Below are 26966 nucleotides of genomic sequence, written 5' to 3' on the forward strand. Positions count from 1 at the left end.
AAAAGACCTTATCTAACTCAACTGGGGAGAATTTACTGCTGCCGCCTAGTGGAGTAAAAGGGGAGTGCTAGTTCAGTAAATTCCTTGTTCGGTTAATCAGATCCCAGGCTTCCATATCCCCCTTCATGATCACATTCATGTATATCCCCCTTGCTATTTGGTTTCTACTTTACCACGGTTGTTTCCATATGTACTGGCCTGATATTGCTTGCACTATAAAGTCCCAGGGTTTATCGGATTCCTCTCCCTCATCCATTCCTGTATTGCAGCATGTCTGGGCTAGAGCTGAGTGTGAAATTTCCACCCACTGGGCGAAAGGCGCAAAATTTGCAGTGGTAGCACTTTTCCCAAGTTCCGTGCATTACCACCCGTCCTTTCACTGGCATCGAAATTTCACACGCTATGCCGTTTCACACAAGGATGCAACAATTTTGCTCGTCACTGGCCATTTCACCCTCTGGCGCCCATTCGTACGCCTTTAGATTATTTTGCACGCGTGAAACAAGAAAGCACAACACAGGACAATGAAACATTCCGGTTTTGCATTATTCGTCGGGCACGAAACACGGGACATGATTCGCCCAGTGAAACGCACATTTTTGCATGGGACTTTTACGTTGCGGCTCTAACTTGATAGCAAACCACCATTGGGGGTTGGCCAATAGAGAGTATGTATTTTACCTGTTACTTTTATGCCGAAATTAACAGCCTTACCCTGGCCGGTATAAGTATGGACCTTTTTCCTGGTGTGTCAGTAGCAGTTGGCTTCCAACCCAGAGAACAATATCACCACAACATGCTTTTTCAGCTGTACCACATCGTTGCATTGTTTACAAGTAAGCATGGCAGGATCAATTTGTGCATCGCTCATACATTGTGGGGGGTTGAACTTGGGTGGTACTGTCGTGTCGGATTGCACTTCCACCTGCCCCAAATTACCACCACTTTCATTAGGGACTTGTGCTGGGTGGCGGGGTATCTCTACTTTTGTGCCCAATCAGACCCTCTTGCTCCTCAGCTACTCGAGCCTATTGCCTCTTTAGGCCTCTCACCTCCCCCACGCTGAACACTTCAATCTGTCTTTCGACTCTGCTTGCTTTATCTCCATTTTCAAAATGGCCTTGATTATCTCTCTCCTAAAAAGCATGGGGCCGACCCAAACCTATTGGTGAACTTTTACCCTGCGTCTTTCCTTGCACAATACTCTAAAGTACTTGAAAAGGTTGTATTGAACCGTCTTACACATCTTAGACATCTACAACCTATGAGACCTGCTACAAGCATGTTACCACTCCTGTCACTCCACAGAAACTGAACTCATGAATATCCCAACTTAATCGCCTCTGTTAATCACTCCAACCTATCCTCTATCCCAATGCTACCTGACCCGTCCGCTGCCTTTGACACTGTTGATTACTCTGATCTCCTTAATACTTTCTCTTTTCTTTGGATTTATCATCTAGCCCTTGCCTGGATTTAATGCTACCTGTCACCTTGCCAATTTCTCTGTCTCCTGGAACAACACCACCCCTCAAATCACTCCTCTAACTGTTCCAGGCTCAGTCTTGGATCACCTCTGCTTTAAACCCCGCTCTTGGGGCATCAATCTCCTCCTTTGGGTGCTCAAACATATTATTTATTCTCAGATGACACCCACATCATATTCTCTTTTTCTGAACTCTCCTCTGATCTCTATATAAAGATTTCCAACTGTCTCTCTTCAATTAAATATTGGATGGATTTGCACTCTCTGATGTTAAACTCTTCCAAAACAGAGGCTCTCTTCTTTCATGACAAATATTCTCTCCCATTTCTTCCCATGCCTATCCAGTTCCCACCTGACACTCTTCCTACTGTTCTTCTGCTAGAAACCTCAACGTCATCTACGACCCTTCTCACACATTTTCTACTTTCATCTCCAAAACTGCACCGGCGGCTCGCCACAAACTCCTAAACATAAGAAAAATCAGGCACTTCCTTCCTTTCAACACCACCAAGCATCTCTTAAACCCTCTTGTCTTCTCTAAACTGGACTAATGTGCCAGCCTCTTTGGTTCCCCAAAAATACTGTCTGTCCTCTTGACAAGATCATTAACTACGCTACGAGGACACTCTCTGAACTCCCTCACTTGACACCCACTTAATTGTACGGTCTCCAAGCTGGATAGCTGACTATGCAAAACAGGGTCAGATCTAAATTTCTCCACTTGGTTCACAAGTCTATCCAGTTTATTAGCACTTGTAGAGATAGTGGTGTATGGGCTATTTGCACCCGGAGAAAGGCGCTCATCCAATTAGGTGCATGAAAATGCAGGCTAGAACACACACTGTACTGCCTGTAATTTCTAGCCACCTGAGGCCCTTCCGCAGTGGTGCCATCTTGATTGTGGGGAGGCAACATGAAGTACCTCCACTCCCCACCAAGACATCTCACTTCTCCCTCTCCACTTATCTGGACTGATGCTGCGGTCCCTGCCTGCCGACTTGGACCTTTTCTATTGTCATGGGAGATTGGGCTTGTGCAATATGCACGTAGCTTGGTTATGCCATGAAAATAAAGAACTATTCACACCCAGACGGAGCCCCGGGCAGAGAATAGTAATCACCCCCTTGTCCGGAGGGGATAGCCATATTAAAATAACTTTCTCCACATAAACGAAAGCACAAATATTCGGACTCCCCATTATTTGGGCGTCGAAAAAGGGTTTTATTTAGGAAATTACCTAGAGAATTAACCTGTAAGCTAAAAAGCTGGGGTGGCATTACACACACATGTCAAGACAATTCAGGCACCAACTTGGCAATTTGTCAATAATTATCCCCAACAATATTACAGTGCAGTTTCACAAGCTAGAGTTATGTTGGGTATTCCCAAAGAACATCTCCCATGCTTTGAGGCGATTGATACAGTCAAAGGTAAAGCTCAAATCTAGAAATCCCAGGAAAATTGTATAAAACGAGAGGTTTACTGTCTGATCAACAGTATCCACAATTTCCCAAAAATCAAATTGTACATCAGAGAGAACATCATTTTTTCCATCACCGATCTCACACCCTTACTAAGGGTGCTGCCTGTCTGAGACGGGACGCTAGGAGCTGGCAACCATATGTTATCTCACACACAGTAAGTGCCGCCAATTTCGGTCCTGCAAGTTTTTCCTTTTTTGCCACAATAGACAATACCAACGTTCTGTTTCAACACACCTCAGACTCTTGCAAAACCAATTTAGCTACTCCTCACATATGCTGCTCCGCACAGCGAAAGAAAGTACTGCCACATGCCTATGCTGAATGCAAGACTACCACGCTCCGCCAAGTCTCTCCTCACCTACCCCATTTTGTATATGCCCCACTCTGCACAATAGCTTACTTCCTAAAGTATAAATGTGTGTGAACTGTCTAGCAGAATCGTGCCCCATCTAACTCTTTATACACCTGAACAAATGTCTCAGAGTCTATATCGCTATTAAGGTGCCTAGCCCACTTGATCTTTGCTGCAGCCAGTCCCACTAAGCGACACGGGCTATATAGCCACTGTATTTGCATGTTGCATGAGTCAAATGTTTATGCTCATAGTCGTAGGTAAAAGTTAGCCACAACCAGCTCCTTTTTTGATTTGTGTTTTGTTCATGCTACCATTGTAATCTCGATACTTCTACTCGCTAGGATTTCAAATCGTGTTGAGTTGTGATAGCCCCTCATAGTCTATGCAAAAGTACCCCTTCACTATGCTAAGCTTTATGACCGTCCTTATGTTCCCCTTCTGCATCATCCATGGCAGTGTGCCCTGCGTAGGAGGCTATGTAAGTCACAATAATGGACTTGCTAAAGTGGCCTTCCCCCGGCACCACCCCATCCCCCGCCCCACACCATTCTTGCCAGCCCCTCCTCCCTTCCCATCCATCTCCAACCAGCCCACCACCACTAGCCCCAATGACACCACACTCGTTACCAAAGCACTCACACAGGCACATACCTCAGAGCATACTACCAATCACAGCAACATGGTAGACTATCTTCCCCGCCCAGTCATAGGTAGGACCAGACGTTTGCGCCTTAGATCACATACATTTCCCCGCTCCTATGCAGCCAAACCACACCCCACATCCTCGGAACAGTCACCAATTGCGGCGGCCCACCACTCACGTAAGCACAAACCCACAACCAAATTCGTTCCCACTACTTCATGCCATGAAACCTCCACAGTAACAGTTACGCCCCTACTGCAGCCAAGCACTAACCTTCAAGGTGCCCTCATCAATGCCCGCTCTCTAGGAGCACATGCCATCGAAATACACAACCTCATCTTAGAACTACAACTAGATTTACTGGTAATCACTGAATCCTGGCTCCACCAAGCCTCAGGCCCCCTCCTCTCACTTGCTATCAACAATAACATTTTCAGAACCGATAGAACACACTCACAGGGAGGCGGAGTTGCCATGATAGCCAAAACTAAACTCCATCTGAGACCCTGCCCCATTGAAAACATTGCAGGCTACGAACTTCTTCTAGCTAAACTAGCCACAGACGCCAAAACCACTATTAACCTCATAGTGATTTACAGAGCACCCAACCCCAATAGCCACCCCGAAATATACATACCTCTAGTGCTAACCCCTCTCATCAAACCTAGCACCAAATGTATCATCCTCGGTGATGTCAATTTAGGATATAACGACAGCCTAGATTACAAAGCCGAAGCCCTACACTCAGCTCTTAAGGACATGAGCTTCACTCACCTAGTGAACACTCACACCCACATTAAGGGAAGAACCTTAGATTGGATCCTCACTCTCAATACCACAGTCACTATTGACCATCTGTCCATTAGATTGGACAGATCACTACAATGTCCAATTCACCATCATCTCCAACACACCCACATGTACTAAACTCAATGCCCCTAATACATACAAGCTCACCCCTGAATGTCTCAACCCTATCATCAGTAAAACACTAGATACCTTGTCTATTACCAGCAACAACCCTTGTCTTCTAGCAGACACATATCAAAAATGCCTCTCCTCTACCATTAATGTGGTAGCCTCACTAACTACCAAAACCAAGCGCTCAGAGAAATGGTCATGTTTCTGTTTTAACAAAGAATTAGTTACACTCAGGAGAAAGAAACACGCCCCTGAACATGCACACAAATAACACCCCACTATAGAGACGGAAAGCATTTTTCAATTAGCAAACAAAAACTACAAAATAGCTATCATCAGCTGCACAGCCAATGCTTATAACGACCGAATCAGTAACGCTACCTCTGACTCCAAAGAGCTCTTCTCAATTTTGAGAGAATTGGAAAACCCCATACCGACCTCATCCACCATAAATACCAGTAAAGAATGGTGCACCACTATTCAAGATGCCCTAGCCACCAAAATCAATCTCCTACAAACCAAAATATCAATAAAATAGCAACTACTAGCCACCAAACCCTTAATCCCATCCTGAATCCCAGCCCCATCTTCTCGTTCACTTCAGTCTCCCAAGACCAAGTCATTGATACCATAATGAAACTCAAAGCTTCTAATTGCAAAGGAGATACCGCCCCAGCCCAAATAGTCAAATCATGTGTCCATTCCCTCACACCCATTATTACCAATTTTGTTAATGCATCCTTAAACACCAATCATGTCCCAGCCAACATTAAAGAGGCCTGGGTCACTCCACTACTAAAAAAAACCCCACTCTAGATCCCACAATACCCACCAATTACCGTCCAATAACAACAGTCCCCTTCCTTCTGAAAATCATTGATAAAATAGCATATACTCAAGTCCAAACACACCTGGAACAAAATCAGCTCCTAGGGTCCAGACAATCTGGCTTCAGGCCTAACCATAGCACTGAAATCGCCCTACTGGACCTTAAAATTCAGATGGACTCTATCAGGGATTCAGGTCAACTTTGCATACTCCTACCATTAGACCTGTCTGCAGCGTTTGACTTTGTTGACCATGACAAACTCTGCTCCACCTTAGCTAAAGATGTCAACTTCTCCACCTTCGCCACCATGTGGATCAAATCGTTCCTAGATGAACGGACCTCTAGAGTCGCTATAGGTCAAGAAGCCGCTGACCTCATTCCAGTCCCCATTGGAGTACCAGAATGATCCTACCTATCCCCTACCCTCTATAACGCCTACACCAAACTTCTATTCTCTACCCTAGATGATATGGGTGTCATCTACACAAATTTTGCAGATGACACCCAGATCCTCATTCCACTCTCAGGGAACTATGTTGAAGACATGGAAACGATCAACAAAATCTACGCCATTATCCAAAACTGGATGGCACTAAATAGTCTATGCCGTAACGATGAGAAGACAGATTCTCATTGTGGGGTCTAAATCTAAAGTAGGAGCCCTACACCCGGACTACGCCTCCATTAACATTGACGGCTCCACAATACCAGTTCTGAGGCAAGTCAAAACTCTAGGAGTCTACTTGGATGCAAATCTCATGATGACCAAACACATCAGTAACCTCTCATCATCCATCGCCTACACAGCTAAACTAATCACCCTTATCAGGCAATTCCTCTCCCCTGCTAACTGCATCACATTGGCCAGAGCCGTGAAACTGTCTAGATTAGACTATTGCAATATCCTTCTGCTAGGCACTTTCAGCACCAACCTAAAAAAACTTCAATTGATACAAAACAAAGCCCTACGGCCGGCCCTAGGAATCAGAAAATCAGATCACATTTCCAAACCAGAAGAGATCACCATTGGCTGCCCATAGTAGCCAAAATTATCTTCAAAACACTATACATCACATTTAAATGCAACCAAAACAAAGGTCCATCCTACCTCAACAAAGTTCTTGCGAAAAAAGATGTCACCAGATCTCTAAGATCCAACAATCTGTTACTTCTCGCCACACCGCGTGTCAGAAAATCTAGAGCGGGAGGAAGCAGCTTCCAATGCCTAGCTCCAAAGCACTGGAACTCCCTCCCACTCAGCATTAAAAAAGAGGAATCCCTCCTGGGCTTCAAAAAGTCACTCAAAACGTGGCTATTCAACCAATACGAATAATGCCACTACCTCTGCACCTTTTAATACTCTTTGTCGCCTATATCTCTCATTGTATGTAAATACATTGCTTTGACTTTTCTGATTGTAAATGATCCCCATTGAATTTTATTTTAACAAACTGTCTGTAAGCTCACCGTGATATCCAAGGGTCTGGGCGTGTAACAAATGTAATAAATAAATAAATAAATAGAACATCTTCTGAAAGTTGACAGCCACAATCTGCCATGTTCTGGTCCAGTAGCACATTCTCAGGAGCAGGTGCAGCAAAAAAAAAGAATCGATTCCCTAAAAGAGTCTGCTACTTTGAAAGATCATATCGAGGATCCCCAGGCCAGGTCTGAAGTCCAGCACATTGCAGCTGTGAAGGCAGCCTAAAGTGAAGCCTCTGAACACAATTCTGCCCTCGCTCATGTCTTGCTCTATCCAACTTCTTCATCAACCACTAAATGGCAGTAACCAGCCTCATGCATGCCAAATCACACGTGGTCTTGTCTAGGCTATTGGTGCACCAGGGGTACTCCCTTCTGCAATACAGAACATATACAGCCAGAGCAGATCCCCAACATCTACTATTGTATCCTCCTGGTGTTTCTCTTATGCCTCTCCTCTATTACGCCCTCCATGCGTTTCTCCTCCTCCTCTCACTTTTCCTAATGTTTATTCTGCAGGTCTCCTGTCTCGTTCTCCTCTTTTTCCCTTTTATACCTATCCCCTTTCTATGATTGTATGGTTAATGATTCGAGTGCATGCACCTGAGTCAGTGATTACTTAAAGCATGGGATTGACTTTGGGTGATTTATCTTGCCCCCTCCGCAAGTGCAGTGAATAAGGTTTTAATTTGCTGCCAGTGATGCCAGGTCGGTCCCCACTCTTGTAGCTAGGAGATCGAGTCTCTATAGATGCCCGACCCTAGGCTAGCAGCTCTGTTCTGAATCATTCAAATGCTTCTGCTTATGCAAGCTCCCCTACTCGATGGTGTAAAATAAGAGGCTCCAATTGCCAGAGTATCAGGTTTACACCCTCTTTATCTGTTGAGGCTGGGTTTCTGCAGGGCACAATATGATCACTGAAGAGTCCTGCAGGCAGGGTTCTTACAAGCCAAGGATCACAATTCAGATATTCTCTCCCCACTTAAATGTAGATTACAAATTAGGCTTGTTCACTACGGCTAAGGTATTTGGTTGCTATGTATGTGGTAGCCCAGGAGGCTACGGGTTGGGGGAGGCACTAGGGGAACCCTGCATACCACTTCTGTGGCCAGGTGTGGGCTGTGCCATCCAGCATGCAGGCCCCCATTCCCTTGTTTCACCATAGGGACTTCATCATACTACGTTCATAATATATATATAGTCCATATGCATATACATACATACTCAATTAATTGAGTTCTTGGGGCGATATGTGCTTTTTGGAACCACTACTGACGGTTTGTCCCAGGCTGGTGTACTAGTGTCATCAACCAGATTTATTGTGCGCATTCAGTGATGGTTTATAAGAAATTCTGGTTATGGGTACAAAACACTGCAATTGTCTGTGACAAAACACTGCAATTCCTCCCTTCTACCCCACTGTGAGGTTAGGGAGGTGAGCCTGCCCCACAATACCGTCCCTAAGGGTACAGGCAAATGGGACATCTCTAGGAGAGACTCCCCCTTTCGGCATAAGGACTACCGTTCCCAAGAGGAACTCCGTAGAGGGCCTTTCAATATAACATCTTTTAACCTTTGTAATTACAATATCTGTGAATAGAAACCAAAATGTGTTATTGCCAACATGAAATATAAAACCTCCTTCTAAACTCCTATTTCACTGGGATGAAGGAGAGGACGTATGGAGAAGAGACCCTACAAGGGAAAGAGAAAATGGTCGTGTGTGGCAGAAGCCCCATGGATATATCAGTCCAAGAGGGGGAGCAGCTTGGATAGATGAAGGAAGAGCCCAGGAAATTCAAATGGGTACGGACCCGGACTTCAGAGAGAAGCCAAGGCGCGAAATGCAGAGTCCTGCAGTTGTCAGAGACTGAGAGGTGACTGGAGCGCTAAAGTCGGTAACAAGGAAGCTGAGGGAAGTGAAGCTGCACGCATGGCATCCCGAAGCTGAGAAAGAGAAGGAACCAGAGACCGGTGGTGTGACCACAGGAAGGACGTAATGGACCAAGGATCCTCTCAACGCCGAAACGATTCTGCCACGGCAGACTCGAGACAAGCCGGTGCACAAGCTACAGAAAAACTACCCAAGATGAATCGAGAGAGGAGAAGCTGGTGAAAAGACGCATGATGACAGAAGGAGAGGAAGCTGCTCCTCAACAAAAAATAATCCAGGTGAGTTTAACCCCAAGTTTACCAAGAAGGAAAGTTAAAAGGGATAATGGGAGACCCGGGGGGAGTGAATGACAAGTGTCATTGGAGCTCCCATACTCGTCACAGTCAAGAGAAAGAGAACACAATGAGATTGAAGGAGAATCATTTTTGGAATGCTCCTACTCGTCCCAGTCAAAAGGGAAATTATAGGTTACTCACCGTAGTGACTAACGTACTTCTAGTCCATAGTTCTCTTTCCTGCATACTGTATGGGCGTTCCTCGCTAGGGATGGGAAAGTGAACCTTTCTCATCAGAAAAATCATCTTTCCCTTTAAATTTACATGCGCGCGGGGTGCGGCCCTGGGAGCATGCGCTCACCTGACTCTGCCCACCGGCGCCACTCCTCAGTCCTCTTTTCTGCATTGACTGCAACAGACTGCTTCAACCAGCGCTCCTGGGTTAGGCCTCTGGACTTGTAATTCCATGCGCTCTTCCCCGGAGAAGTATTCTTGTCTTCTTTTTCCTATTCCAATTGTTAGGTACTGCTCTGTCCTCTGGTGCCACGCTCCTCCCTGGCGCATGTCGACGACAGCAGGCTTCAGCAGGTGTCCAGCCTGCGAGTGTCCCTTCCCAACGTCCGACCCACATGCCTTCTGTCTCCGGTGCCTTGGCCCAGACCACGGCTGGGACAGCTATACCGCGTGCAACGCCTTGACTTTGCGCACGCTCATGATTCGACTATCCAGGTGGCAGGAGCTCTTCGGAAGATCACCTCCAGAGGACCTTAAAGCATTTGTGAAACAGAAGACCAGGCCCAAGGTTGGTGCCCTGTTCTCCTACACATCCCACAAGGAGATTCCTTCCCAGGGAAGCACCAAAGAGGGAGTGACCTTGAGTACCGTGGCTGCTTAAACTACCGGCCCCCAGGCCAAGGGGTCACAAGGCTCTATTACTGGGTCCCAATCCATGGCGCTACACCCTAATACCGGACCCATGTCTGAGGTGGCACCTGAACACAGCACTACCAGCACCATAGCCAAGGGTACTCCGCCTACCAGGACTCTATCTGAGGTGCAGGGAAGGTCGCAACCACCATCACTCAGAGTACTGATGGAGGCTGGTCCCAGTTTAGCAAGTACCAAGAGCCAGTCACGTGGCACGGAACAAGACAAAATGCACACTTGGCCAGACAAAATGGTAGCTCACCTGGCGCCTTTTCCCTTCGGAGATCAATCAGGAGAGAACACTTCCAGGTGGGATTGTACAACGCCTGTCACCTGGTCCACATCCTATCCCTCCACTTCGCAGGGCAGATACACATCACCCAATTTAGCGAGACAGGGAACACCAAGGGCACAGCAGCCTCAGGGCCATACCCCTATGCCTAACCCATCAGGCACACCTCCAGCTAGTGAAGATAGGTTCTTCGAGATGTTCCTAGCCCTCATGAGATCAACACAGATGGGTACCATCCTCAGGGACATAATCAGGGACATGCTCCCTCCTGTACAGCCGCAAGCACCAACAGTGGTACCGTCCCTGGGTCCAACTCAGCCCCTGGCTCCCATGCCTGTACCAATGATGGCAGCTCCGGCTCTGCTTCCTCAGCAGCCTCCAGCACTGATAATCAGCATGCCACAGCTGCCTGTGCCCAGCACTCCTCCGGCTCCCCCGGATGCACATGACACAATAGTGGACACAGACGAGCAGGAAGACCCGGACACTCCATCGTCAGCCAAAGCTTTTCATGAGGGCTGGTGGGCCTGGCTAAGTACCTAGGAATCCCACAACCACAGGTGGAACAACCGGAGGTGGGGTTACTGGCTGAAATTCATATGCTACGTCGTCCTACTATAACTGGAATTCCACTTCAAAGGGATGTCAAAGCATTAGCCAAAAAAGGTTGGCTCAAGCCACACTCTACCCTGTCTACCAACAGGCCTCTCAATGCTAAGTACAGGGAACCAGAAGGGCACACCCTCCTGTTGTCGGCGCACCCCCAACTGCACTCCTCCATGATATCGGCAGCATCACTATACTCTAAGCCACAACACTCCTCGGGAGCTTTGGCATCTGCACTCCTGGGCAAGAAGGAAAAGGTCTTGGAAGCGTTCGGGAAGAAAACGTCCTCCAACGTCACTACGAGGAACTTGATGAGAAAAAGAATAGCTCACAGACAGTAAGATCTTTATCTATTCTTACTAAGTCCACACCCAAGACCTACAGCCAATAGAACCAGCGATCCGACAAAGGTCGGTTCTTCAGAGGCTTTAGGGGTTTTCAGGAGAGACGTCCAGACAACAGGACAGATCCCCTAGCCAGCACAGCCGCAAATAGCACAAGGTAGCTAACAAGGGTTTTTTCCAGTCCACCTCCTCAGCCCCAACCTCAGAGGGGAAGAAGTTGAGACAGGCTCATCCGGATCCAAGCGGCTCTGCTGGGGGGCAGGCTCGTCCTGCACATACACTGCTAGCGGACAAAGTTCATGGACCCATGGATACGCTCTGTGGTATCCACTGGGTTCTGGCTCCATCCCTCCTTCTCCCCTCTGCTCTCATGGATTGGTACAGCAACTCTGCAGGCGGAAATGTGCTCGCTCGCAGCAAGTTGGGCAGTGGAGGGAGTCCCAGTTTTGCAGTGGGGCTTGGGCTTCTATTCACGGATTTTCACCATATACATAAAAAAAACAGGCTCGCCTGAGAGTTGTGTTGGATGTTTCCTCCTTGAACCTTTCCCTTCCACCTCCAAAAGTTCAAGATGGTTACCCCAGCCTTCATAGCGGAGACATTGTGTGTGGGAGACTGGATGTGCTCCCTGGTTCTGAAGGATGCCTACCTACACGTCCCCGATCTGGGAACCCCATCAGTCCTTCCTGAGGCTCAAGATCATGGGTATTCATTTTCAATACAGGGTTCTACACGTTGGACTCAATTCATCCAAGACAATAAGGAATGAACTGTACAAACTGATAAAAGTGGTCACTAGAGTATCGAAAGATAATCTATTGAAAAATGGTTGAGAGATGAGCCAAAAAACCTCAGAAGATACATTCTTCTGACTGAGTTGGTACAATAGTGGTAGGGATAGATAGGTTAGAGTCAGATGGTGGATGGTTTCATTTATAGACATTCACTGATGACTGTCTGTTACGCACACCTGGTCTCTCCGGGGATGTAGGGGCACGGTTGCAGCCCTCCCAGGAAGTGGATCCCCCTTGTCAGGCTTCTTCCCCTGCTCATATGCTGTGGGCTGCGACAATTGTTGACACTGCTCCTGCGTGGATACGAGAGATTGTGATAATGCTATGTGACTGCTGTCTCTCTCAAACCCTTCTTCCCAAAATGTGCTGAGCATGCGCCGACCCATATAGTCTCACCTGTTGATTAATGATGACGAGCTCTCTGTCCTGCTTCTCACTGCAGGGGCGCTTCTTGATGGACCAAGTTCCTTCACTGGCCCATTGTGCGTGGCTGCCCAGACCAGCTGTGGCTTAACCACTCCTGAAGGTAAGTGTCTTATGGCTTTAAAATATTGTGATGTTGATTCCTGATTATTGTCTGCATCTTTTAATGATGTCTTTCCTCCGCTTCTCCTAACAGATGAAATGCGGCCCAGCAGTAGTTGCGGTGCATGGAGCGAGGCTGAATGGGAAAAGAAGGGAGTCCACAATGCTCCAACAGAAGGTGAGTGTTGGTTTAAGGTTAAGCGCGAGGATTTGTCAAAGCGCAACCTTGAACGTAATGTCTTAGTGAATTCTAACCTTGTCTTTATCTTTTTCTCTTGCAGGCAGTGTCTTCCGATGGATTGCTCGTAGTGTCACAAGGTCGGCCTGGAGAGCTGCTTTCCAGTGGTCTTGAGATGGATGATGAATGCCAGAGTCAATGATGAAGTTTGCCGAAAACAGATGCCAAGGTAAATGCTGCGGCTGATAGCTGGAAACAAGGTAAGATGCGCTCAGGCTGGTAGCTGGAAACAAGGTAAGGTGCGCTCAGGCTGGTAGCTGGAAACAAAGCAAGATGTGCTTAGGCGGTGGTGAGCGTTACGCTGCCATCAGCAGAATAACGCAAAGCGCGTGCATGCAGGCTGGGCGGGTTTATATAGTCTCGCCCTGGCCACGCCCATTAGTCTTGGCTCACCGGCACCACCCTGCCTCTCCTAAAGGATGCTGCAAGTGTAATCCGACCTTCTCAATAAGCTACACCCGAACAAATGCACATGGAGGCCCCGGCATGGAAAACAAGTACCTTGTACCAAAGGCACCAGGACTGAGTCCAGATGGGCCCTCTATGCTGTATTGGCCCCAAGGGACAATAAAAGGTTGTGCTATCCCTTGGTCTCGTCCCCTGGTGGTCCGGGGTCTGTGGTTCCGGGCCAATGGCCATGACACTGACGAGAACCTTAGCTAGTTTTGTTAGGTAGGGATGCCTTATAGAATAGGGAAAAGATAGGCTTTGTTGATATTCTTTAATCAAAATACCAGTGAAATGTCCTTCTCCTGACATACCACAATACAGAGGACCATTTGCAGCATGTATCTTCATATACCAATGATGCACCCAAATGCATGTTCAAAGTCATAAGATCATTGGATGCTGTTGATTGCTGTTAGTGAATTCATTGTGTAAGTTGTTTTCAACATCACTGTTTCCATACACCAGGATGCGTTTAGATACATGTAGTGCTTTTAGGTAAGGTATTGATTATCTTGACTTAATATTGACATGCACTAGTGTTGTTATGCACATATTACTAGCAGCAAAGGCTGGCAATAACAAGTAGCCAAGGGCAGTAATTCTGCATGATGCAGGGCAAACAGCTGTTCTGCAGGATAACTGATTAATGGCCTGATCCTTCAAACAGAGGTCTTCATTACAGACCATTTATACGTTGATACTGTGCTGCATACATCTTCCAGGAGACCTGCTTTTGGAACTTAGGTGCCATTACAGCAGAGGGATCAATAATAACTCTAGATTCAAGAAATACAAATACATTTCAAACAGGATATTTACAAGACATATGGGCCCTGGGCTTGTAAATAAACAAGGGGTTTTCAAAAGAAACTAAAAAGGAGCAATTCCAGTGTGTTTGAGGACCATAGTCCAGCAGACCGTTTCTCATTTCGCAGGGCAGGGGCTCTGTCTCCTAGCAGTTAAACACAAGTCGTACACAGTCTGTTTAAGCGTTTATAGAGCACTGCCCATGTCCAGAGTTTTTCAGAGCACATAATGTTCAACGGAAGAGGTGAACAATATGTTATGGTATTTAGAGCAGAGTAAGAAGTGCAGGACACATAGAATAGTTGGGGAGGGGATTTTGCTGGATAAGCTTGGGAAACGAGGTACATTTTTATACAGAAGGCGATTATGGTAGGGGCGGTGCAAATGTAGGAGGGTGGAGCATTCCAGGCTCTGGGTTTCTTATGGGTGAAGCATGGTTTTTGGGTTCAAGTTTTGGTTGGTTTGGCAGATGTTTGTTCTAAATGTAGGATGGAGATTTGAGGTGGATGGCCTGTGTACGAAGCAGTCCTCTGAAGGCAATTATCTGGGTATGAGAAGCCAGGAGACAGCTGGGAGGATGTAAAAGTGTTTGTGTAAGTGCAGAATGAATATTGCTGCTGTGTTCTGTACAGCTTGCATGGGGGCGAGATTGTTATTGGGGATCCAGGGAGGACTGCATATCCATAGTCTATCTTAAAGAATTAGAGCCTGGACTGTGGTACGGTCGTTAACAGGAAGAATACATTATCTTGTGTGTGAGGCACAGATATAGTTTACATGCTTTAGTGATGGGCACTATGCATACATCCCAACATTCTTGGGCACCTGGGAGGGAGACCTTGTGCCAGAAATCGTGAGAAAGGATTTTTGCCATAGGATTGTATTGGGGATTTAAATATTTAAGGTGGGGGAAAGTAAAACATGACAATATTTTTTACCTGGAAAATCGGGAGTCTGCTGCCTAAATTGGGAGGGTTGGCATGTATTCACTATGTGAAGGATAATCAGGTTGATGGTGGAGCTTGACTGATGTGATGAGGGAGATGTGTGTGTTGTCAGTGGTGAGCTCTCTGATCTAGGGTTTGAGGTCGGGTTTGTGCCTGGGGTGCAATTGAGAAGGTATTTCATTTTGGATGGGTTGAGTGAGTGGCCATCAAGGTGGTGGTGGTGGTGGTGGAGCGACAGTTTGAAGGTTTGGATTTCTGAGGTGGATGACATATTGAAGTATATGTGCGTGTTCCTCGCCATATTGGAAGCATATGGATTTTGTGGCAGCTAAGAGTTGGGATTCAACATATAGGATGAACACAAGGAAAGAGAGGGAAGATCCTTGCAGTACCCCATACTTGAATGGGGAGGAATTTAATTAATGAGGCCTGGAGATGAAGTGAGTCCTGTCATCATGGAGGAAGTAAGACAGCAGAGAAAGATGCCAGAGAGTTTGATCCTGTAGGAAACGATGTTGAAGAAGATGGTGTGGTCAATGTTGTTGAAAGCTACAGATAAGTAGAGGAGGAATAGATGGGCTGTGTGTCCTTTGTCAGTGATGTTTTGGGGCTTTCAGAGTCTTGTGCACCTATTTCATGGGCTGGTTGGATTAGTTTTCCTGCATTGCTGTTGTCGGGATGCTCAGTGGTCCTCCCCAACTGCTCGACATGTGAGCCACAGGCTTGCTTCAAATGTTACGTCACTTAGATCACATTCCTCAAATATTCCAGGGACCCTTGGAGGTGCACCTTGGAATACTGTCAGCAAGCAACTCTCAAGTCTTCAAGTACAGGACGGACATGCGCTCCTTTCACAATTTCTCTAGGATACCCTTCACAATATTCTTAATTACTCTTCTTTCTTCCTCCACAGCATTGTTCCACAGTGATCAAGCTCTTTTCAGCTCCTAAACATTTCTCTTCCTCTCCCCTGTATTATTCAGGCTTCATCCATCTTGGTTCTTTTCTTCTCTCTGATCATTAAGGATACACAGTACTTTCTTGAAATCATTCTGTTCTTGGATCACTTCTCCAGTCTACAGTCCTCTCTGGGTTTTCTTTGCTCTCCCCTATATAACTGTTCAGTCTCCTTCGCTCACTCCTGTCCCCTGCAGAGCTAAACAACCTTTGTTCATTCTTCCTCCTCCAGGACCAACCTGCCTCCTTTGTTAGAGAACAACAAAGCAAGGTCTATTCTGCCTCCTTGCTCTCTCTTTTCCCCTCCCAGAGCTATTATACCACCTTTGTTCTATCCTCTCTCTTCCCGGTCCATTGGTAAGCAGGTGCAAGTGGATCTAGGTCACCTGGCCTAAGCACTACCTGCCTTTTTAGCCCTGCCTCTTCCTTTCTACTCTCAACTCTTAGATCATGGGTGTCTCTTGCCTGGGCGTCCGAAGCGAAGGGCAGACGAAGAAAAGGGCAATTCCTGTTTGGACCAGGAGGACCCAGGGCCCGAATCCCTGCTCAGACAGCAGGTAAGCATGCACCAACCTGTGTTTTCTCCCTCTGTCCCCACAGGCCATCCCCACCATCATCAGGCAACGCCAACTTAAACTTCTCTGTTGCATAAGTTTGTCCCGGTTGCTTCCTTGTTTGTTGGCCTTTCATCCCTCCCACTGCGCTCCCATTGGTTGGCAGACCCTTTAAATCGGCCAACCAAAGCACCCCCTGCCGTAGCAGACCCCTCGGCCAACGACCAGAGGCTAAGGACAGCTGCAGTGGTGACAGCCATGGTAGCACGCATCCTGCAACTGTCGACCTGCTGCGACTGATTAGGTAAGTCGAATCTGGGTTTGTTGAATTGTGCTTAAAAACCTAGTCTTTTTTCCACCCCTTTGGGAATGTCAAATTTGGATGTGTTGTATTGTGCTGTGCTAAAACACCTAGCCTTTTTCCCCCTTTCTAGGAAATTCGAATCTGGGTGTTATCACACCCTCTGTGGCAAAGCCCTCGCATGCCAAGGCTACAGTGTTGAGCGGCGCAGGTGTTTGGCGGCGATGGGGTAGCAATGCGGACTGTCAATGCGAACGGCCTCACCCTCCTTTTTGCGGCCGCAAGGTTAGAAGGTTCTGGGAGTGTTCGTTTCACTCCACACAGGCCCCCTGACCTTGCGCCCCTTCCCACCTCTTGCATACGCATTGCTCCCCTTGCAACCGATGCTTCCACCCCCACAGGCTTGTGTCTTCCCCTCTTCGTGCACTCGCTACAACTCCGGTCACGTGCGCTCCCTTGCATCATAGGATCCCTCATTCTGTTCGCATGTGTGCTCTCCCGCGCAAATTGACCGCGTGCACTCAGTTGCTTCTGTAGCCGTGGGCACTCCCTCGCATAGTAGGTGCCCTCATCCTGTTTGCATGTGAGCACTCCCTCACAACTTGGCTGCATGAGCTCCATTGCTTCTCTAGCCGAGTGCGCTCCTTCCCATTGTAGTTCCCTGCATCCTATTCTGTCCCCCCCCCCCCCCCGAGTTTCCCTTCCATCCTCTTGACTCTCAGCCCTTCCCTCTTTGATCTATTGTGTACTATTCCGACACTGTCACATGCTCCACTATTTGTCTGGCATTACTTTGAATTGGCTGCATTCTTCGCCTAGGTTCCTGTTGTGTTCTGTGCCTTGTTGACTGTATTTTCTCTGGGCAACATTTTCGGCATGCATTTTTGGTTGACTGTATTTTCTCTCTATGGTTCTTGATATTGTGTTGCTATCCACGGTTTGTGGCATCACAGTGCAATTGCGTGCATTCTACACTTCTAGGTTACCTGCTGACCTCTTCTTTTTGCTTTTGGTGCTGTATTGCATCTGCATTCTTTACCTCCAGGGTCCCTGTTGTCCCTTGGTCCTGTACTACATCTGCATTCTCTACTTCTAGGTTTCCTGTTGTGCGCTGTTCTTTGCTGATGGTTCTGTACTGCATCTGATTTGTAGTATGTTCTTGTTCGTTGTTGTGCCCCGCTCGCTTTCGTGTCCCTGCTGTTGTGCCACCTCCTGTCTGGCCCCCCGCGTGACCTCCCTTCTTCCCCTGCTGCGCTCCCCTCTCCCTACCCCATCCTGGTTTTGTCTCAACAATCTTTCCTAACTGCTTTTCTATCGACTGTCCTATCCCTCTCACTAAGTCTGGCAGGAAGAAGCTAAAAAGAGACATCCTGATGTCCAACACAGGCCCCCCTATCGCTGATACCTATACCAGTGCTTCCTCCAGACAGACCTTTACTGACATACTCTTTGTTGTTCCCTCTCCAGGCCTATGGACCCCCCATAGGGTCTCTGTTCTCTCTCCTTTTTCCTCATCTTCCATTAATTGTGGCACCCCAGCTGGGAGACCCCCTTTCACTCCTCTAAGACCATCATTAATGTCTACTTAAAGGGCACCGTCTTGGTCCAGGGCCCTCAGGCCAATCTTCTCCTCTTTGACAGATGCTTCCCTCACCTTATCAACTTCCTTTCCTCTGCTGCTATCACTCTCTGGCTCCTCTGCCGCCTCCTTCCTCTGCTACCTCTTTGGCACCCCCTGCTGCTTCTCTGGCCACTCTGCTGCCTCCCTCCTCTGCCACCCCGCTGGCACTCCCTTCTCCAACTACCCTGCCTTCTCTTCTTTCCTCCTCTGCCCATCCTTGGGCACCTCCAACTCTTCTGCAGGGTGTCCCTCTGGCCTGTACCCCTCCCTGGAAGGGTTGCCAGTCATTTGGTCGAAAAAAATTGGTCGACCAGACAAATGGTCGAACCAATTTGATCGAAAACCAAATGGTCGAATTTTTAATTTTTTTTATTTTAACCCTTTTTTTTTTTGGGGGGGGGTCCCCCCCCCAACCCCCTTTTTTTCTCTAAAAACCCCTTTTTATATTAAACGAAAACCCGAAAAATAAATATATAAATAAAAAAAAAAATTCGACCATTTGGTTTTCGACCAAATTGCAGTCGACCAGTTTTTTTTCGACCAGTTGACTGGACACCCCTGGAAGTCCTACAAATGTGGCAACCTGTTCCACATTGCTACTCTCAACTCTCGTTCAGCTGTCAAACACTCCTCTGACAAATACCGTCTCCTGTAAGAGCTTGATTAGGATGTATTCAGTCTCACCGAGACTTGGTTCACGGCCAGCTCTGTCATGAGTTTTGACACTCTCCTTCCCAACGGCTACAAGATCCTCTCCAAACCCAGAACCAACCGACCTGGTGCGGTGGTAGCCTTGATTTTCTCAGAGTGGATCCCTGCTTCTATCATTAAAATGCAGGGCTACTACTACTTTGAATGTCTGGTCTGCAGGCTCTCTATCCTGGCCTCTCTCTCTCACTGTGGCCACTATCTATGGGCCGCCTGGCAAGGTTGTCATCCTCCTCCCTATTTGGGCTGACCTCCCCTCCTCGCTCCTTGCCTCTACCTCTCACCTTCTCCTCCTCTGAATCTTGAACAGCCACCTGGATGCTACCAGCCCTTCTTCAGGACTCTTTTGTAACCTCTGCAATTCTCTCTCTCTTTTCTTCCCTCTGGCCCGATTTACTCTGTAGAGCACACACTAGATGTTCTGATCTCCTCAGACCTCCCCTTCTCTAACCCTCTCACCACTCCTCTTTCTTGGAGTGATCACTTTCTCCTTTCTTCCCACCTCTCTCTCCCTCTTCCCCGCAGGTCAAGCCGAATCCAGCACTGCCACCTACCTTCTTGGTCATCCGACTCATGAAGCATGTGTCCGTTGAGGCTTTTGTCGCTACTTTCTCTCCTCCACTTGCATCTTTGGCTGAATCACAGCATGACACAACCCTCTCTAACCTTCATCTCTCTATCTCCAACACTCTGGTTGTCCTTGCCCCTGTCACGAGGATCTGCTTGAAGTCCAAATCCAAGTGCAACTCTTGGTACGATTCTGAACTCGCTGCCCTTAAACGCAAGTGTAGGGCCGTGGACAGGAAGTGGAGGGCCTCGGGTGCACCCCCCGACAAACTGGTTGGCTGCCTGCTCCAAAAGCAGTACAAACTCTGTCCATTTAAGAAGAGCATACACCCAAGTCCGCATCTCTGCGGTATCTAACAACTCAGCCAATCTTTTCAAAAAATCTGCAAGGAGCTGGTCAATCCTGCTTCAGTCTCTATCTCTCCTGTGGCCTCTCATTTCACCACTAAAACTCAGGACATCCTGTCCATATCCTCTTCCTCTAACTCCTCTTCCTCTACCACTCCTGGCCTGTCTCAGGTGCCTCTCTTCCTCCTGTCTCTTCCTTTCCCTGTTTCAACCCGGATGGGTCTTTACTAGACAAGTCTGATCTATGAAAGTCTCATCAAAGAAGGTTCTCCCCTGCTCATCCAGAACCATCAAGGACCACATCAACACCCTTGCTCCAGCCGTGGATGATATTTGCAATCACTCCTTTGCCTTTCCCCTCTCCCTTAAGCACTCCCTTGTGCACCCCCTTCTAAAGAAGCAATAGGATGATCCTTCCTCTCCGGCTAACTATCAACCAATCTCCATGTGCAAACTCTTGGAAAAGCTGGCCATCTCCAAGCTTAATCTACATACTGAATCTGTGGTTGCCTCCATGACCACTAGTCTGGCTTCAGAGCTGCCAGAAGCACGGAAACTGCGCTCCTGAACACCTGTGAAGACCTGCTCTCCAATCTTAACTCTACTCTCCTTTCTATCCTCATTCTCCTCAATCTACTCTCTGCTTTTGACATGGTCAACCATGCTATCTTGCTCAATTGCCTCTGTGACAACCTTGGTTTTACTGTTCAGGCCCTGGCCTGGTTGACCTCCTTTCTCACTGATGGACCCTCTTAGGTCCAAATAAGGTATTTCCTCCTCTCTCTCTCTCTCTCTTTCTCCCTCTCTCTAGTTGTGGCGTTCCCCAGGTGTCAAACCTCTCTCCCTGGCTCTTCAACAACTACCTGGTACCTCTTGCCCACTGCATCGCTACTTTCTAATCCAAAATCCAATTTTCAATGTTATGCGGATGACACTCCACTCTCTTTCAGGCTCCACTCAGTCACCTCTGCTTCTTCTCTCATACCAGACTGTCTGGCCGCAATTCAGGAATGGTGTGCCACCAATGATCTCTGCCTTAATGCCAGTAAGACTGAGATCCTCCTCATTGGAACATCCACTCCCTCTTTCCTCTCTCTCTCTGGCTGCCCACTCTGGGCCCTCTTCCTGCTCCTTCCTGTGAGGATAAGAACCTTGGTGTTATCTTCGACTCCGCCCTCTCCTTCTCTCCTCATATCTCTAACATCTCTAAGTAGTCAAACTATCAGCTGCAACTCCTCAGAAGTATTCTTCCTTTTCTCACTTTCCCCCAGAAGCTCATTGTCTCCAGAGCTCTGATCTTCTCTAGGCTGGACTATTGCAACAGTCTCCTTCTAAATATTCCTGCCTCTACTCTACGACCTTTACAATTTATCAAGAACAGGACTTTGTGACTTTTCCTTGTCCTCAAGCCCAGGGATTGTATCTCTCCAACTCTGAAATCTCTTGACTGGCTCCTCGTGGTTGCAAGGAACAACTTCAAGACCCTCTGCATTGTCCACAAGGCTTTCCGGGGCCTGGGACAGCTCTACCTACAACGTTCTCTTCTAAAACATCTTCCTTCTCGAGCTCTCCACTCATCCACCTCCAACTCTCTGAGGGTCAGATGATTCTACAAGCAGAGAGTTGGGGGCGGAGATATCTCCTCGGCTGGGGCCTTCCTCTGCAGCACCCTCCCTGCAGATCTCAAACTTAGAAACACCCCTGGAAGCAACTCAAGATCTTCCTTTTCACTTACACTTTCTCTCTTCCACTCCCATGCTGATGCACCCGACTGCTGGGCCCAAGCTTCTGCATATCCAGTTGTCCTTGCACTGCCTCTGGGCTCCCCAGCACTTAAGTGTCTGTATCTGCAACCCTAAAGTCCCTTCCCTCTGCACGTATGAGCCACCCACTAGCTGCGTTTGTGAGTTAACTGCACTTCCCCCTTCTCCTTCCCCTTGGCCCTTCTCCCCTTCCCTGCACTTGCACGACCTGAATGGCACAAGGCCTAGTATTATTGTTATTTTGTCCTCCCTTTGCTTCCCCCTCCTTGTCTTGTCACATCTAGAAACACTTGTGTAAAGGCGCAAAATAAATACCACATCATATCATTCTGCCTAGTTTCCTCTCTGCTCTCCTCGTCCAGAGCTATCTCGCTTCCTTTGCTCTCATCTTCCTTACAGAGCTATTCTGCCTTTTCTCACACTTCTATTACCTTGTGACTCTCCCACATCAGCCAGTCCTGCCTGCTTTCTCAGCTTTCCACTTTCTACTATTGCGTCATCAGCCCACCCAACTTCCTCTGTGCTTCTTTTTAAAGCCAACCACCTCTGGCTTGCTCAATCACCTCTCGTGTCCGCTAATGACAGATCACATGATGTGTGGCCTGGCCCGCATGGGAATTGGTAGTTCAAATTCATAATCACATCTGTTTAACATGTGCTGTAGCAATCGGCATGTTTACGTGGAACAATCTGCCAAGAGAGGCCTCCAATACCTTGCCTGCCATAATGCTCCAGCCATCACTGATGCCCCTGGTCTCCTCTGTGGTGTTCCACCACTCAATGAAGTATCACAGACAGACCACCTGAGAGTTTGCCAGTCACAGGAGGGAAGACACTTGCACTCCACCTGGCAAGGAGCATCTGTTGAATGATGGATGACTGCAAATGGGAGACCCCAGCCAGTGATTCACTTGTGGATCAGATAGTGCACATGTTAATTGTGGTAAGATACCCTGACATTTTTGAAAAATTTGCCAGTTAACATGGTTTTGGCAGACAGGAATTTTAGCATAACTGGTCAGTGTTGGCTTTAGATTCAGGGTGAGGAAATCCTCATCAGGTTGAGGGATTTCCAAACAAAAAAGTCCTGTTGTGGGGCTCATTGGTTTTAGGAGACCTAATGTGAGAAAGGGGTGACTTTGGCTAGTTTTGGATTCCCGAAAGAGTTTCCTTTGTACCTTGGCCAATGAATGGTTTTCTCTTAACATTGGTGTGATCAGTCTCCCTATTGCAGTCCCTATGCCTTCATCTTCGGGGGCTCCTTAGGCTTCACCACAAACATATCTGAGGGACCCACCCATTTCAAACTCCAGGACCAATATCACATAACTGGTGGTGGTACTCGCACCCTCCATATTTCTGCCAGCCCATAAGCGTCATGCAGCAGCATTGGAGATTGTGGAGCAAGTGGAGACTCCATTGACTTTCCACTACGTTCACCAACGAACGTGAAGTAGCGGTCTAGTTGTCACCCAACATGGCCACCGCCTGCCAATACTCTCAAAGTTTCACCAGCTCGGGGCATTGCAACCCTAGTCTCCATCCAGGGTAATACGTTCCAAAGTTCGCTTCCTTTTTCTGTTCTCCTATGCCCTCCTGGCCTTGCTACCTGCAAATTTGTTTCTCCCGCTTTCGCTCTGTGTGTGGTGACTTTCGCCGCTATGCGGCTTATCCTTAAGCTGCCTTTGCTTTCTTGCCACTCACAGCGTTCCAGGGATTCTTTCCCTTTGGCTCGCATTGTGCACTATCCAGCACGAATGCTCCTCCAAGTTTGATGGTCATCTTACCTGATTATTGTTTATATTCTCCTCGCTTACTTACGTGCCTTGCTACTGTTTCATGCTTGCTTGGCTTTCTGTCACGTCTAAAGCAAAACCACCTTTGATCTAAAAGTACTCACTCTGGACTCATCTCACAGCGGTTCCAATCCACTACTTGTCTTGTTTACTACAAGGGTGACTGAGATTTTGGTCTCTTCAGACTGCTACCGACAGACCTATCAGCCATTTCACCTGAAGCAGTCTTTTCCATTGAATGGAGGAAGACCTGTCCATCATCTGAAACTATTGAAGGACCAGCACTCTACTTACATGCATACCATCGCTACCAGGGTTTTTCTGCCCAACGGCCTTTCCCTCGGCTGGGGCCGGCTCCCCAGAGTCCCCGCTACCTGGGGGTAGCAATTACGGCAAAGTGGCCTGCGGGAGAGCTCACCCTTATCTCTTCCAAAAGAAGAAAGGAAAGAAGGTGGAATCCAGGAGAAAGAAGAGGCCATCAAGGAAGCAGAGGAAACATCAGGTGAGGATTCGACAAGGGAGGAAGCCATAGAACTTGAGAATAAGTCAGTCCAGAAACAGGTGACTTTGTCCCAGTGTGCAGTCTAGGGCACCAACCACACAGGTAAATCAGTCAGTGCCATACAATTTGGCTTTATTGGCATTAGGAACAGCTAGGTCGCCCCCTAATATTGAGCCAACTGTTGCCATGTCCAGCAGTTAGGTGGTGTGTACCTTCTGGTTACTCACATCTGTGGCAACCTCGGCTTGTAGACCCATGCTGCCATACTCCTCGGCTGACAGTGCTGCTGTACTGCATGCTGCAGTGGCAGGTAAAGCTACGAGGCAGAGTGATTGTTACCTACTATATCGACAGATTGGGTGGCTGATGCGCTGCCTGCTGCACATCCTACAAGGTTGGCTCAATCCGTATTGAAATTTGCACTGACGTAGGCTGCAACTTCTTCCATGGTTTTCTGTTGCAGTGAATATGGTGTGATGACTCCAATGGTATCATCACTCCTTTCCCAGAGGTAGTCTGACCCTGGGGGTGTCTATTTGAGGGAGGAACACATGGGAGGAGACCTTCAGGGGGGTGGAGTGACATGACTGGATGAGACATGGTATCCCCCCATTCCCTTTTAGGGACACCACTTCAGTACCTCAGGCCCTCATAGCATATTGTGGTAGTAAACCTCAATATTCTCCAACACATAATCTTAGAATTCTCAAACACCCTGCAGTGTTATCATTGACAAAGACTGACACGAAGAATAGAGCAACCAGAATGAAGATAACACAGCTATAATGAAGTGAAAGTTCTAGCTTTTGAAGGAATCCGATTGGCTCCAAACAGCTCCCTTCATTACCGTGGGAGATCCAAAATAAAGCCAAACTGGAGAGAGAATGAACGGCTGATGATTGCAGAGAGACGTGTCAGCCTAGTGATTATTGGGAGACCCGATCTGTTAAGTGAACATGCAAGCGAAAAAGGGAAATGAGACCGATTAGCCCACTGATGCAAGACACGGAACCGGAGAAGCTCTGCTGCATACGCCAGAGCAGGCAGAGGACTGGTGAGTGTCGGAGACGCTGACGCTTACCGAAGTAGGACCGATTCCGGAGAGGGGCATGAAGCCGCCTAATAATATTGGTGAGCCCAAGAAAGCAGTAAGGGAATACTGGAGCGCTTCGCGGGGTGGACCACAGAGAAACCCAGAAGGGAGGGCTCCCTTTCCGAGGCAGTAGATGCTGACGCTTACTGAAGCACGACAGATTAGGAAAGTGGTACACATGGAGGACGTTAAAGCTGCCTAATACCGGGAAGCCAGAGAAAGCAGAAAAGGGATACCGGGGTGCTTTGTATGGACCACAGGGGAACCCAGAAGGTAGGGCTCTGTTCCGAGGAAGTGAACAAGGGAGCTGCAACCTTGTGAAAGCCACCAAGTGGACACAATTTAATTTGGGAAAACCAAATGTTGTGCTAGTCTGGGACTTGCACCCATAATCACATGTGGTGAAAAGAATTCTCAAGGAAGACTCATACCCTTTGGGAGGTTGTCGTGGCAGGAGCGTACCAGGATGACAGCGAGAGAGAACAGTGCAATTAAGACCTGGCAGGAGAGTATACCAGGGATTGTGCGAGTCTAGGACCCACACCCATAAGTGTAATTGTTGAAGTATAATATCTCGAGGTAGAATCATACCCTTAGATATTGTCCTGGCAGTGGAGTATACCAGGATGTATGAGAGAGTGAGATAAACATTGAAGAACCTGGCAGGAGGGTATACCAGGTGCTAACCGAGATTAGTCTCTGCACCCAAATTATATCAAGAAACTATGTGAGAGAACCTGGCAGGAGAGTATAGAGTCAGAAGCATTTTAAACTTTATGTGGTGTGGGAAAGACCCGGGGAAGTGAGTTATTTCCTCAGGAGTGAATTGCAAAACCAAGGGGAGTGGTTTATCCTGTGGACTACAAAGAACTTGGTTACACTTTTGAACTTTTTGTTTTGGTAAAGCGTAACCTGGGGAAGGGAGTCATTCCCTGGAACTGTGAACATTATCCATTTGAAACCTTTGTTGGATTTATACCTTTTTGTTGAACTTGAACATTTGTGCACTTTTTCAAGCTAGAGACAATACCCTTAACACAGAGTTCCTTTTAGAACGAGAGGGTTAGGATAGGATTTCGGACACAGGAAATTTTTGCTTAGGACATCTTGACACAGGACAGGCCCTTAGTTTTTGGTTGAAGTAGGGAAATACCTCCTAGATTAGGGATAGTGTGTCACGACCCTTGCCCAAAACCCCCTCTGGCAAACCCATTGGCCAGGTGGAGTCAGGACTCGGGCCTCTAGAGCCTGGCATCCTCTTCAAAACCCCTCATGGGGCCAGTCCTGGCACCTATGGCGCCAGGCTCATACACCATGAAAAACAATGTGCTTGGGAACTACTTTATTGTATTGTCAGTCAACATGGAGGCATCCACATAGCTTGGTTCCTGAGAACCAAGCTATGCGGTCTAGTGTTTTGGGTGTGGTAGCCTAGGGACTACTTTACCTGGATTATT

The sequence above is a fragment of the Ambystoma mexicanum genome, chromosome 6p, assembly GCF_040938575.1.
Source record: "Ambystoma mexicanum isolate Mex_15411 chromosome 6p, UKY_AmexF1_1, whole genome shotgun sequence".
Lineage (NCBI taxonomy): Eukaryota > Metazoa > Chordata > Amphibia > Caudata > Ambystomatidae > Ambystoma > Ambystoma mexicanum.